Source organism: Miscanthus floridulus, chromosome 9 (assembly GCF_019320115.1).
Source record: "Miscanthus floridulus cultivar M001 chromosome 9, ASM1932011v1, whole genome shotgun sequence".
In the NCBI taxonomy this organism is placed as follows: Eukaryota; Viridiplantae; Streptophyta; class Magnoliopsida; order Poales; family Poaceae; genus Miscanthus; species Miscanthus floridulus.
Genome location: NC_089588.1, coordinates 43189313 through 43202959, shown reverse-complemented (window position 1 = coordinate 43202959; position 13647 = coordinate 43189313).

The following is a 13647-nucleotide window of genomic DNA, read 5'->3' as shown; positions in this document are numbered from 1 at the left end:
TACGTATATAAAAACATATTATATATTAAACAAATATGTGTAACTGAACTGAAAATAAATTAAATAAAAAAAAGAAAAAGAAAAGGAACCTTTAGTCCCGGTTGGGGTTACCAACTGGGACTAAAGGGTGCGGCCACGTTTGCTCGGCTGGAGGGCCTTTAGTCCCGGTTGGTAACACCAACCGGGACTAAAGGTCCCTCTTTAGTCCCGGCTCGATGACCCGGGACTGAAGGTTACAACTTTAGTCTCGGGATCGTTGTCCTGACGCGGTAACCGGGACTAAAGGCCGTTACCGCCCGGGACAACAAGGCCATCCTATAGTAGTGGTATGCATGTATATGCTATTCGTCAACTAGTGCGTTGTGCACGGACTGGTTTGTATAAGCTAGTAGACACCTATTGTGTTATAATTATAAAAACTATTTCAGGCATAATGAATAAATGTTAATAATTTTTTACTAGCCAATTCCCATTTAATATATAAAAAATAATTGAACTTTGCAATGATACGATAGGGTATGTCAACATATCCTGGCATAATTCAAATATTTAGGTGTAGTATGATGTATTGCTAAGTTCATATAACCTTTGTTCTTATACTACAGGAAAACATATATTACAGATATAAATTAGATGAGCGTATAAATATTTCTTGCATAAGGGCCAGTTTGTTTCCGTGTTTTTCCGCGTTTGCGTGGTGATTTAGCGAGATAAGCGGAATAATCTAGCCGAACGCCCCGCGACCGACGGCGTGGAGTCTTGAAAAAATGAACTGGAGCCTGCGATTCCAAAAACGCGGCCGTGGAGCCGCATTCGCTCAAACGCAGCGCACGGTTAAGCATCGAAGAAACAAACAGGTCCTAAGCATAATCTCTATAAATAAATTCCAGTCATCTTCCTCTCTCACCATCTTCATCTTATTCCCTGCTGTAAGAGAGATTGGAGAGGAATGAATTGTCTTCCACTGAGGTGTACAAGTGACATATATCGGAGCCGGGTGGCATGCAAGCCCCACAGGCTACACAAGTACAGGTGTGTGGACAAGTATAATATGCGCTAACACTCCCCTGTAGTGGGAGTGGCAGCTTCGCGGACATTCAGGCTGGATCAAAATTCCCGAAAGACAGAGGTCGGGAGGCCCTTGGTGAATATGTCGGCGTATTGCAATGTCGTCGGGACGTGGACTTGTCCGAGAGCAACGCGAACTTGAACAAAATGCAGGTCGATCTCTATGTGCATTGTATGGTGGTGCTGAACCGGATTGTTGGAGAGGTAGACGGCACTGATGTTGTCACATTAAACCAAGGTAGCACGGTGAAGTGGGTGGCGAAGCTCAGCAAGAAGCTGGCGCAGCCACAAAGCTTCTACGATACCGTTCGCTACTGCCCGGTATTCCGCCTTAGCGCTGGAACGAGAGACAATCGGTTGGCGCTTGGAGGACCAAGAAAACAAGTTATCACCAAAAAATACTACATAGCCGAACGTCGATCTCCGAGTATCAGGGCAATCGGCCCAATCAGCATCAGAATAGACAACGAGCTCCTCTGGTCGTGAGCGGTGAAGAGTCAGGCCATGTGACGGGGTGCCCTGAAGATAGCGCAGGATTCAAGGCGGCTGCAATAATCCCCAACGGACATGGAGCCTTGACGGAGGTTGCGGAATTGAGTCTCAAGGAGAAGTGCACGGGACTCACTGTGGTTGAGGAACTCACCCTCAAGGAACCTCTAGGTGTTGCGAGCGTTGAATGAATGAAGCATCAGGGACTGGAGCAATTCGTTGGAGACGGTGCCGTAGATCCACGTCAACACTGTGTAGTCCATCTGGACCTAGATAGGGCGGTCTCGCATGGCGTCATCAGAGAGGACGTGTGGAGTCAGGGTGTACATGCCGAGCACCATGAGGAATAGGCCGCGCCATTTGCTGAAGTTGTTGTCTGCCGACTCTAGGGCACTGCTACAAAAAACGTTTGTAGCAACGGGACAATTTTTTTATAGGGGTGGCCGGTGATAGAGCCGCCACTACAGTGGGCATGTTCGGGACCCACGAGACCAGCCGCTCCTACAAATAGCACGGTAGGGGCGGCTGGTGATACGAGTCGCCCCAACAAATGGGTCGATTTGTAGGGGCGTCTCACTCACCAGCCTCCCCCGGTGTTATGATTTGTAGGGGCGGCTCAATCACCAGCCGCCCCTACAAATGCTGCACATGCAAAAGGCTGCAATCAAATAACCCAACAAATAAATACTCAGCTTCAGCTTGTCGTTCCAGAGGCTTCTTCTTACCCCTCCGTTCTCTTCTTCGCTTTCTCCCTCCCTCGCTCTCCCGACGCCGACAGGGCGATGGCCGCTGGCTCGCGCGGCGTGGCAGCTACGGCCGCCCCCTCCTCTTCCTCCTCCCCCCTCGCGTCGTCTCGGCTGGCCCCCCACCACTGGCTCCCCCGTGCGAGGCGCTGGTGGCGCGACGGCGCCCCCCGGCCGCTGCACACGGGAGCGCCGACCACCGTCGTCGCCCCCCGGTGAGGTCGCCTCCTCCAAACGCCGCGGCCTTCTCTCCGTCCCCTGAGTTGGCACGTTGACCTGGGTGGATGACCCCCGGCGTGGCCATGCCGTCCTAGGGTTTGGCCGGCCATCGGCACATACGCCACGCCGTTGCCACAGTGCCCAGTTCTTCGTCGTGCCCTTCACCAAAAACAAGCACCCAGGTATGCCGGCCCCTTCATTTCCCTTCCTGCTGCGCGAAACCGAGCACCCAAACCCTAACTAAGTTGGCTATCTGCTTCGTTTCCCTTCCTGCTGCATGAAACCGAGCACCTAAGCCCTAACTAAGCTATTTGGCTATCTGTAATTGGATCTGATCTAATTACAAGCTTTAAGTGTATAAATGTATTATGCTTACCAACTTTGATTTTTTTTATTTCTTGCAAAAATTATCAGGTGTACACGGGTGTTGTTCGGCGCGCACAATAATATCGTCCAATCTGTAGAGTGGTGTAGTTCGGTTGCTCAAAAAAATGTCTGGTTCCAAGAGAAGCCTCCCATCTTGGATGGGTTCTTCTAAAGATGGAGAGGACGATTCAACCAAGAAGAAACATGCATGCACCTCCCAGAAGGTTCAGAAAAGGGCCTAATTTCTCAAAACTTTTGGTACCTATCTATTCGCCACAGCTGCAATCAGATATATGCATGTATATTGTTCTGTATTGGTGATTTCATACATCTATGTACGACGGGGTGGTGTTTGTGCTGTCAGGGATCGTGAACCCCGAGAGGAGCACGTTTCGTTGACAAGCATTGAACATGGGTGCTGAGTATCGAGCTGATTGGACATCGGACCACACCCTTCTTGTTTGTGCATTTGTCAACACCCCCAAGTTTCGACAAGTTCAGGCGGATAATGGAACCATTGTCTCAAAGGCGGGTTCTCAGCTATTGTCGTTATAGTCAGCTTTTTGGAAAGCCCCTTCAAGCAAATAATTCCCTTTCCATCAACTTTCAGAGCTAAAATAAATTGTTTATGGTCTTGCCTTCTCTTAGGACTACACTGAAGATTGTACTTCCAGTATTGACAATTACATGCTTTAGTTTCATTTCTCAGTTTTATTCTTGCTTATGTTACAAATGAGTTTGTTGATTTTCATGTCACTTACAAGTGTAATAGTTTATCTGTCATTCTTCTCTACTGCTCCAGGCTTGTGCAGGTAGATTTTGTGAAGTTATGGAAGAGCTCTTTTTTTGGTAACTAACTTCTCTCGTGCATGTGTCTTATGTATGAAGGTTGCTAAATTGGAGGTTGCACACGGCTTGAGGCTTTTTTTACTGTTTTTTATTTACTTCAGTATATGTGTCTTTGGTTGTAAAATTGGAGGTCTTTTATTTGCTTGCATACCTCATAATTCTGATCACTATTTCTGCTTCCTATCCAAAAATGATGTAGATCAAGGAATTTAGGGGTACATGATCCAGAGCTGAATTTTACAGTTCCATAACTAGGCCATTTGTTCTCTCAATTAGCGCCTAGCCCCACATTTTTTTAGATGCAGCTAGGCACACACACTGAGGGCTTTAGTTGTATACCCATATTTTATTTACTTCTGTTTCTTCTCAATTGCGGCTTCAAATAACTTAGAACTCATTAACAGTGCCCAAGTTTTTGTGAATTTGGGAACAACACTTTAGCTCCATAGGTTACTATCTTATTTATTTTTTTAAGATTTTGTTTAAGCTCTCTTTAGTTATATACCCACAGTTTACTAACTTGTGTTTCTTCTGAACCGCTGCTTGAAACTACCTGGAACTCATTAAAAATGCCCTACTATGAATTTCAGATTGGTGTGGAGGGTCATGTGCTAGATAGAATCTATATATATGGAACCTCACGCTAATAACCTATGCTTTCATTGCCCTGTAAGGACATGACGCAGGTAATGATTTATTGAACTTTGGTACGGCTGGACCAAACAATTCATGACAGCCAGTTCGTTTCGGCTTAAACGATCGTGGATTATTACTGCTGGCTGGTTTGATGTGAGAGAAAAATACTGTTCTAACTTATAATTCACGATCATTTACGACCTAGCGAACAGACTGTAAGGCGATGCTGGTTCTCGCGACCGTCTAGAATTTCTTGATGGTGTTGTTAAATTGGCAGTCAATATGTGTGTCTGTGCTGGTGTTGTTAAATTGGCAGTCAATGAACTACGACACAAGATACTGCAGGACCTATGGCGATTGCCCAAGATGAGCATATCTGCTGCCTGCATAGTCAGCCATCATTAGTCAGGGACAGATTACAGCTTAGTTACCTTGGGTGGTGTCGTAGCTATAGCACCTTCTCAAGTTTATCTTTGGGAGATGCATTTTATACCTCTTCGGCCGGTTACTTCATATCGATTCTCAAGACGTATACATATCGATAATCCTCGTTAGCTTATAAGTTTGTATACATACTTGTAACGTTCATTTAGGTAGAAATCCTCAGGACCAATACCTTGTGCTCTTGTGCTTGTGGTCAGATTTAAATTATATATATATATATATATATATATATGTTATGGTCGAATTTAATTGTAAATTTGATTTTTTTTGTCGGAAAAATATACTGTAGGGGCGGTTCTAGATTGAACCACCCCTACAAATAGGTATTATAGGGGCGGCTGGTACTACAGCAGCCCCTACAAATCTATTTTGTAGGGGCGACTGATAACACCAGCCACCTCTACAAATCGATTTGTAAGGGCGGTTTGGGAACCGCCCCTACAAATGCATGATTTATAGAGACGGTATGGTAGGGGCGGCTGGCCAAACCGTCCCTACAAATCACCTGGAGCCGCCCCTACAAAAGGTTTATGTAGTAGTGGGGTGACCGGGATCAAGGCCTTGACATTGATGACGGCGGTGGCCTACGCCCAGAGAGCAGTCGGCCTCGTGCTTGTCGAAGGCGACCGCATGTTGGCGAGGCTGGCTAGGTGCGCATTCTCATCGGTGTAGCGTTTGTCTTCTGCCTCTTTGGCGGTGGTGGCTTCATCATCTTCGACCATGGGAGGGCTCATGACTGCGACTTGGCGAGAGGATCAGCGGCAAGGGCAGGCGACCGAAGGGGCACCGACTATCCGAGTAGCGGCTGCCTGGCGAGGATCGGCTCAGCGACAGCGTGTGGTTGAGCGGCTAGGGTGTCGTAGAACCGACCAATTTATAAGAGTACAAGTACAATGGCAGTCCGCAAGCGGTCGCACTGTCATACTTGAACCCATATAAACCCGGTAGTCCGTCGAGTACCACGATGGGTCTCGATAAACGATTTACAACAACCAAGATCGTACATGATTCAACATACATGTCACATATTACATAAAGTTCACAGATACATTTTCATCATCAGAGTATGAAACAAAGTTATTACAAACCAAATTTGATAATCAAAAGCGGAAGCAAATTAAGTTTGAAAGTAAAGTTTCCAACATAGTTTAATATAGTGCCGAAATACGATCACAATCCACAAAAACATGTAGAGGGATTAATAAAGAAGCCTGCCCAAGGCTTACTTCTCATCCACAGTGGGATAAAGACAACTCTTGCAATAACTATGATAAACAGTGCCATCTGCAACAATGGGAAATAAAATCCTGAGTACGAGAAGGTACTCAGCTAGGCTTACCCATCATAAACCAGAAATAAAATGACTCCAAGGATCATGCAAGGCTGTATAAGTGGAGATAGCTTGACAACATTTTGCATAAAAGCAATTAACTCAGTTATACAATTATGATTCTGTTATCAAGTTAATTATAACTATCCATCTCTAAATTAGCAACTAACCTGTGGCAAACATGTGGTATATCATTTTAAAAGCATACAATAGTAACCATAGCAGGTATTATAATTCCATATTCATTCGAACCATCATGTTCCATAACACAGTTACTACGATGTTGGGACTAGCCAAGTTTCTCACTATCCGAGAGAGACGGCGATTCGAATCGATTTCAACCAGCTGGGAATTTATTCCTAACACAAACCCAGGCATACCAGATCATTAGTCACCTTAAAGTCACCTTTGGTACAACTCAGGTACACATTTCGCGGGTTCGTACCGCACCGCACAATCGGGGACACCAAATGCCAGGACGTTCAGGCCTACCGTACCCTTGGGCTCAGTTTGGCTCCCTGCAAGGAGCGCACAACAGAACGAGACCCGGCCTGAGTTGAGCTACTCGGTTTTACGGTCGGAACGAGTTATCTAGCCAGCTAAATGATAGGCATGCGTTCAATCTTGTCAGAAGCGCCAACAACGGTACGGTCCTTAATCGGCACAAACGGAATCATATGAGTCAACCTACGCATAGACTCCGCTCGGCCTTGATTTTTTTTACCCCATGGTTCTGTTCCACGATAGCAAATATAGCCAACTGTGCTCCGGTATCCACCGATATCTCGTAGGTGACAGGAAATCACCCGACTTCTACCGGTCGATCCATGGCTAAGCATATATTCGATCCTAGACTTACACAGGGTTACGGTGTATATATATCTGGACAAGGAATTTATATGCATCAAGTGGTTCTATTCAACCCTTATAACCTAATGCAGTAATCATAAGAACTTAAGTAATCATTTGTAAAATATTGGGAGACTTAGAATGCTCAAGGCTTGCCTTTCAGAAAGGGCGTGGGGCGGTGATCAGGGCACTCCGGAAGCTCTTCTGGGTTCTGCTCCTCGCCTTTGGAAGCTGCAGCTTCAGGATTCTCCTGCTGGTCCCCTTCCTCTACTTCGTCGAACTCCAGCAACGTTATTTCTTCCTCCGATCCTAGATGCATGAATATGGCATAAGGTATTGCGAATGTATGCATGCCGACAAGTATAATATGATGATACATGATGAATGCATTCTTGTATGTATTCTTAACATCATGGTGCTAAAGTAATAACAAGTGTATCATGTTTTACTGAGTAGGTGCATATCTCTTCTTCATTACTCAATCAAACACTTCAGCAGTTCATGTACTACACTATAAAATAGCAGCTACTTGTTTTACTCATAACTGAAGTTCTACTTATCCAAATGCTGTGATCTTGGACTTTCTGGAAAGCTTATAAAATTTTCTACAACTCTTATTTAATCACCATAAGCTAATGCACAATTTATCTAAACCAAAACAGACAATCATTCCAGTGCTGTCCAGAAATTCCAGAGAGCAAGCAATTCGGAAATACTAACTTTAAACAGCTATAACTCCTAAACCCTATGGCCTATGGTCCTGAAATTTTAACACAAGATACATGAAGAAGTTATCTACAACTTTGTTATTAACCATTTTTACAGCAAACATCATTTTCACTATGCAACATACCTACAGAATCTGTCCGAAAACCCTCCCAACTTGAATTATAAAGCAACAATACTTTTACTTCATGTAAGCATTCAAATTTTGACAACACAAAGTCTACCAATAGTTCAAGCATACCAAATACACTCCAGAAAACATAATGGTAAAGCTCAAACTATTTATTTAAATGCCTTTAGTATTTTATTTAGATACTTAGGTTAAATAATAAACATATACCAAATATGCATCATAAATTCTCAATAATTTACAGTGTCTTACTAATGCTACCAATATACTACTGTAAAAGTTTCATGCCATTCTACCAAGTAAAACATCCTATACAAAAATGACAAGGCAGAAATGCTTGAAATAGCATAAATAGAAAACTCTAGTGAAAAGTGTCAAGCAATAGATTTTATATTTTTCCTAGCATCCATATGGTACTAGGATAACCTCCAACAAATTTCATGAATATTGGATTCATAAATAATTTATAAAAATTCATACAAGGATTACCTAATTATAAAAGAAAAATCTATAACTACAAATCTATACATGCACTGACCCTCAGATTTTTACCAGAGCTCATACATGTCAAGAACAGCTTGTCACAAAAATTTTATAATTTTTGGAGCACAGGAACTCTAGATATAAAATAAACAAGTTTACATGCATTCAAAAACACATTTCAAGTTTCTACCAAAAACTCTACTGAAAATGCTAATATCATATTTTTCCTAAATACTACACTTCACCAAGATCCTAACAAAATTTGAATCACTAAATTTGTATCTACACAACTGGAGATACAAAATTTACAAAACCGCATGAAATCAGGGATTAAATGAGTTATCCTAAAACTCTTTAGTCGATGACAGGAGGGACCTGCCTGACAGGGGACCCCACGCGTCAGTGACACAGAACAGGGCAGCGGCGCTGGTTGATACTGCGTGGCCACGGCTTGTCGACGGTGAGCTTCACCGGCGATGGCATCTACACATCATGACCCCCACGACCTCCCGGACCTATTGACCTACTCGACCGAGCCTATCATCGGAGCTAAGCACGGTGGCGGCATTCATGGCAGCAAGGCGGAGCCGGACAACGGCGCTACACCGGCAGTGGCCACGGCGATGCAAGTTCAAGCTCGGACAAGCATCTACTACCCAAGACGAACTCAACACACAAGCTAACGCATGAAAAGGTGGACGGTGGCGCTCCAGCCACGGTGACGGGCGCGGCGGTGATGCTCCAGCAAGGTCAAGCACGGCACGGAGGCTTACCGAGCGTGGTCAGCGAGCACGGGCGGACACGGTGAGTCACGGGGGTGATGGTGGAGTAGTTGCAGTGGTGGAGAAGCGGCGAGGGCGAGCTGGCGCCGGCAATGGCGATGGCGGCGAGCTGAGCGGCTGCTGCGGGTGCGCGCAAAGGCGAAGGAGGAGCAGAAAAACGAAATGGGTGCGTGGGGCTTGAGCGGGCGAGGGCAGGGGTTGATAAGGCGCGCTCTGGCCTGGCTTGGCCACACAGGACAGGGCACTGGTGACGCGCGGCATTCGCCTCCTCCACGCGGCAGCCATCCCCTACGCCGGTCGGCCACCGAAGCTGTTCGGTTCAGTACATTCAGTGACCTCGCTTTCGACCTTCACCTAATTCCCAAATCCGTGGATTGTTAGCTGAAATTTCCTAAACCGAAATTGAAGACTAATGTACCAGCTCCAATTTCTATTTAGCACTCAAGACCTAATTCCCAGTGGTTAAGGAGTAATGTCATCCCAAAGTTGAAGTTTTCAAAGCACTTGACTTAGCAAAATTTGCTAAGTGTTGAAAATGTTGATTTGCTGATTTTGGTGAGCATAATTCAAGTATGTTAGGAGCTAAACCAGTCAATGACCCAAAAATAATCTCTATCGGGCCGCTTGCGCTTCTTCTTTGTAGGTTCCTATGCTAGGCCCTTCCCCTTGTCTCTGCCAGACGAGGGAGGAGGACGTCTGTTGTCGTCTCCTAGACCACCACCGACGTTCTTGCAACGTGCCATGGTAATCACTGACAAGAAACAACAGCAACTGAGAGACAATCAACTGCCAACTGCCAACTGCCAACTGACAACCTCGCTGACACTCGAGAGGCTTGGCCTCAATCCTTACTCGTGGGCTTGGCCCCGAGTTTATCTGCCACTGATCAATTGACCAACTGCCTCAAACACCAGACTCGCTACACGTTAGCAGTGATAGAGATATATATAAGCAATTATATTCATCTAGAGAGAAGATTGCCTATTTGGAGCAAGCAATGAAGATAAGAAATAGAGGCGGGCTTGATACCTGTCAATGACCTATGAATAGGTAAGAGATCGATCACGACGGGGCACCACTCACGAACGGCAACAAGCACTGCAGGGCAAAGTATGAGATCTTGGATTAAAAGGAGGTTCAACATTGTTTAGGCATTGTGTCGAACACTTGCAGTGCAAGGCAAGAACTCACCCTGGAAGATGAACAATGCAGGCAAGGAGGAGCTCTGGGGAAGTTGAATCACGAGATCGGCAAAAGCAGGGCGTGTTCTAGGGCGCGAGTAGGGCGCACGGCGGTGGACAGGCACGCGTAGGGGCGTGGGTAGTGGAGCGGCTGGTGAGTGTGCCAGGGTGGTGAGCTCGATGGTGAGAGGGCATTGCGGTGGTTTGATGGTGTGGTGTGGTGAGCAGCGCGGTGGCGTGGTGTGGCGCAGTGAGCTCAACGGCGAGGAAGCATGACAGAGGAGATGGCACAGCCGGTGAGTTAGGGTTAGGTTATGGCGAGCAGGCGGGCGACATTGGGCGAGAGCGAGGGCGAGAGGACAAGTATGGCTAGGTTTTATGAGGGGCCCCACGTGTCAAAGTCGGATTCTAAATAAACTACGCTTTCCTTCTAGTGACCGGACGCATCCGATGAGTTGACCGGACGCCCCAACAGCAGCGTCCAGTGCAACTCAGAGAGCTCCAGAAACGCTCTCGAGACGACCGGACGCGTCCGATGGACTTGACCGGACGTGCTCAGAGTCCGGTGCAACTCAGTTGAATGACCAGACACTGCCAACATCCATCGACCAGACGCGAGTGTGACAAAGTCACTGAGTCTGGTCCTACAGTACTGACCGGACGCCACTGTAGGCGCGTTCGGTGCCTACATCCGGTGCACAATCAGCAGTTGTTTCTCCATCTTTCTTTCGTGGCGATTTCTCCCAACCAAGTCCCAACTCAAATAAGAGCCAAATAAACACCAATTAGAACTGATATGAGTGACCTCTCTCAAACTCTCAATTTTTTAAAATATTTTGCCATTGGCTAGTTAAGTTTTAGCAAAAATAGGTAAGAAAAGGGGCGAGGAGCATCATGAGGCCACACTATAGGGGTCATAACCAAATTAGAGCTTCAAATGCTCCCCCTATGTGTGGACGAACTCAGCGGATACTCAAAACATAACCAAAAGAAATGACAAAAGCAACACACATGCATATGCAATGCAATACTTGAAAGTAAATCTAGTCGTTTGTCAAGTTTAAACCTTGGTTAAGCTTCTTCACACGCTTTAGGGCAGTTATCTTAACTGAGTTAGCCAAGCCCTACGTGCAATACAAGTTTTTTAAACATGTTTTATATTACAATGCAATGCAAGGGACAACACAAGCTCATTTTTAAGTGAAGTTACTTAGATCAAGTATATTGAGCTCGTTCCTCAACTTACAAAACTGTGTTTCATCTAGAGGTTTTGTGAAGATATCCGCCAATTGATCTTCCGTCCTTACACCTCCTAGTGAAATATCATCCTTAGCAACATGATCTCTAAGGAAGTGATGATGGATATCTATGTGCTTGGTGTGAGAGTGTTGAACCGGGTTATTTGCAAGTTTTACGGCGCTCTCGTTGTCACACAAAAGAGGTACCTTTTCTAGAACTACACCATAGTCTAGAAGGGTTTGTTTCATATAAAGGATTTATGCACAACAAGCATCGGCGGCGATGTACTCCGCCTCGGCGGTGGATAAGGCAACACTATTTTGCTTTTTCGAGGACCAAGACACTAGTGATCTACCAAGCATATGGCACCCTCTGGATGTGCTTTTTCTATCAACCTTGCAACCCGCATAATCCGAATTAGAATAGCCAACGAGTTGAAAGCTAGCTCCTTTGGGATACCAAAGGCCAATGCTTGGTGTGTGCTTTATGTACCTAAGGATTCTTTTAATGGCAACTAAATGAGCCTCCTTAGGTTTAGCTTGGAATCTAGCACACATGCACACACTAAACATGATGTCAGGCCTAGATGCGGTCAAGTATAACAAACTACCAATCATAGAATGGTAGAGAGTTGGATCAACCGGTTTACCTCCCTCATCTAGGTCGAGATGTCCATTTGTTGGCATTGGTGTCTTGATTGGCTTACATTCATCCATGTTGAACTTCTTGAGGATGTCCTTGGTATACTTTTCTTAAGAGATGAAGGTCGCTTCTCTCATTTGCTTCACTTGAAAACCAAGGAAGAATGTAAGCTCCCCAATCATTGACATCTCGAACTCCTTAGACATCAATTCATCAAATTCTTTGCAATGGTCTTCATTTGTTGAGCCAAATATGATGTCATCAACGTATACTTGACAAATGAAGATATTTCCATCAAACTTCTTGGTAAATAGTGTGGTGTCAACCTTCCCAATGGTGAAGCCCTTCTCAATGAGGAAGTCCTAAAGGCGCTCATACGAAGCTCTTAGGGCTTGCTTGAGCCCATATAGCTCCTTGGACAACCTATAAACATGATTAGGATATCTAGGGTCTTCAAACCTAGGAGGTTGATCAACATAGACTAGTTCATTTATGAAGCCATTTAGAAATGCACTTTTAACATCCATTTGATATAATTTCATATCATGATGAGATGCATATGCAAGGAGGATACGGATGGCTTCAAGTCTTGCAACTAGTGCAAAGGTCTCTCCAAAATCCAAACCTTCAACTTGAGAGACCCCTTTGCTACTAGTCTTGCCTTGTTCCTTACCACAATACCTTGATCATCTTGCTTATTTTGGAACACCCACTTTGTTCCAATGACTCTTGCATCTTATGGTCGCTCTTCAAGTGTCCAAACTTGATTGCGGGTGAAGTTTTTTAATTCATCGTGCATGGCATTCACCCAATCCGGATCCTTGAGAGCATCTTCTATACAAGTTGGCTCAACACAAGAAACAAAGGAGTGATGTTCAATAAAAGAAGCAAGTTTTTGAGATCGAGTCATTACACCCCTTGAAGAACTCCCTATGATGAGATCTTGTGGACATGCTTGAAGTAGTGGAGTTGTTCTTCTTTCAACCACTTGGGGAGGAGGTTGTGGAGCATCAACATCTTGAGCTTATGCCACCACTTGATCATGAGAGACATATGTGTCTTCATTTGTTTCTCTCACATCTTTATCTTCATCTTGTGGCACATTTGATGAAGAAGGCATGTCAATCACTTGCACTTCATCATCATCATCTTTTGGCTTGATGGCTCCAACCGGTATGTTCTTCATAGCCTCCCTCAATGGTTCTTCACCTACATCATCAAGATTCTCATGTGCTCCTTGGGATCCGTTAGATTCATCAAATTCCACATCATATATTTTTCTACCAAGCCGGTGGCATGGTTGAATACATGATATGCTTTGGACTTCAATGAGTAACCAACAAGGAAACCAATGTCACAATGTATTTGAAACTTCTCTAGATGTTGTCGCTTCTTGTAGATGTAGCTTTGCAACCAAACACCTAGAAGAATGAGACATCCAGCTTCTTCCCATTGAGCAACTCATAAGGGG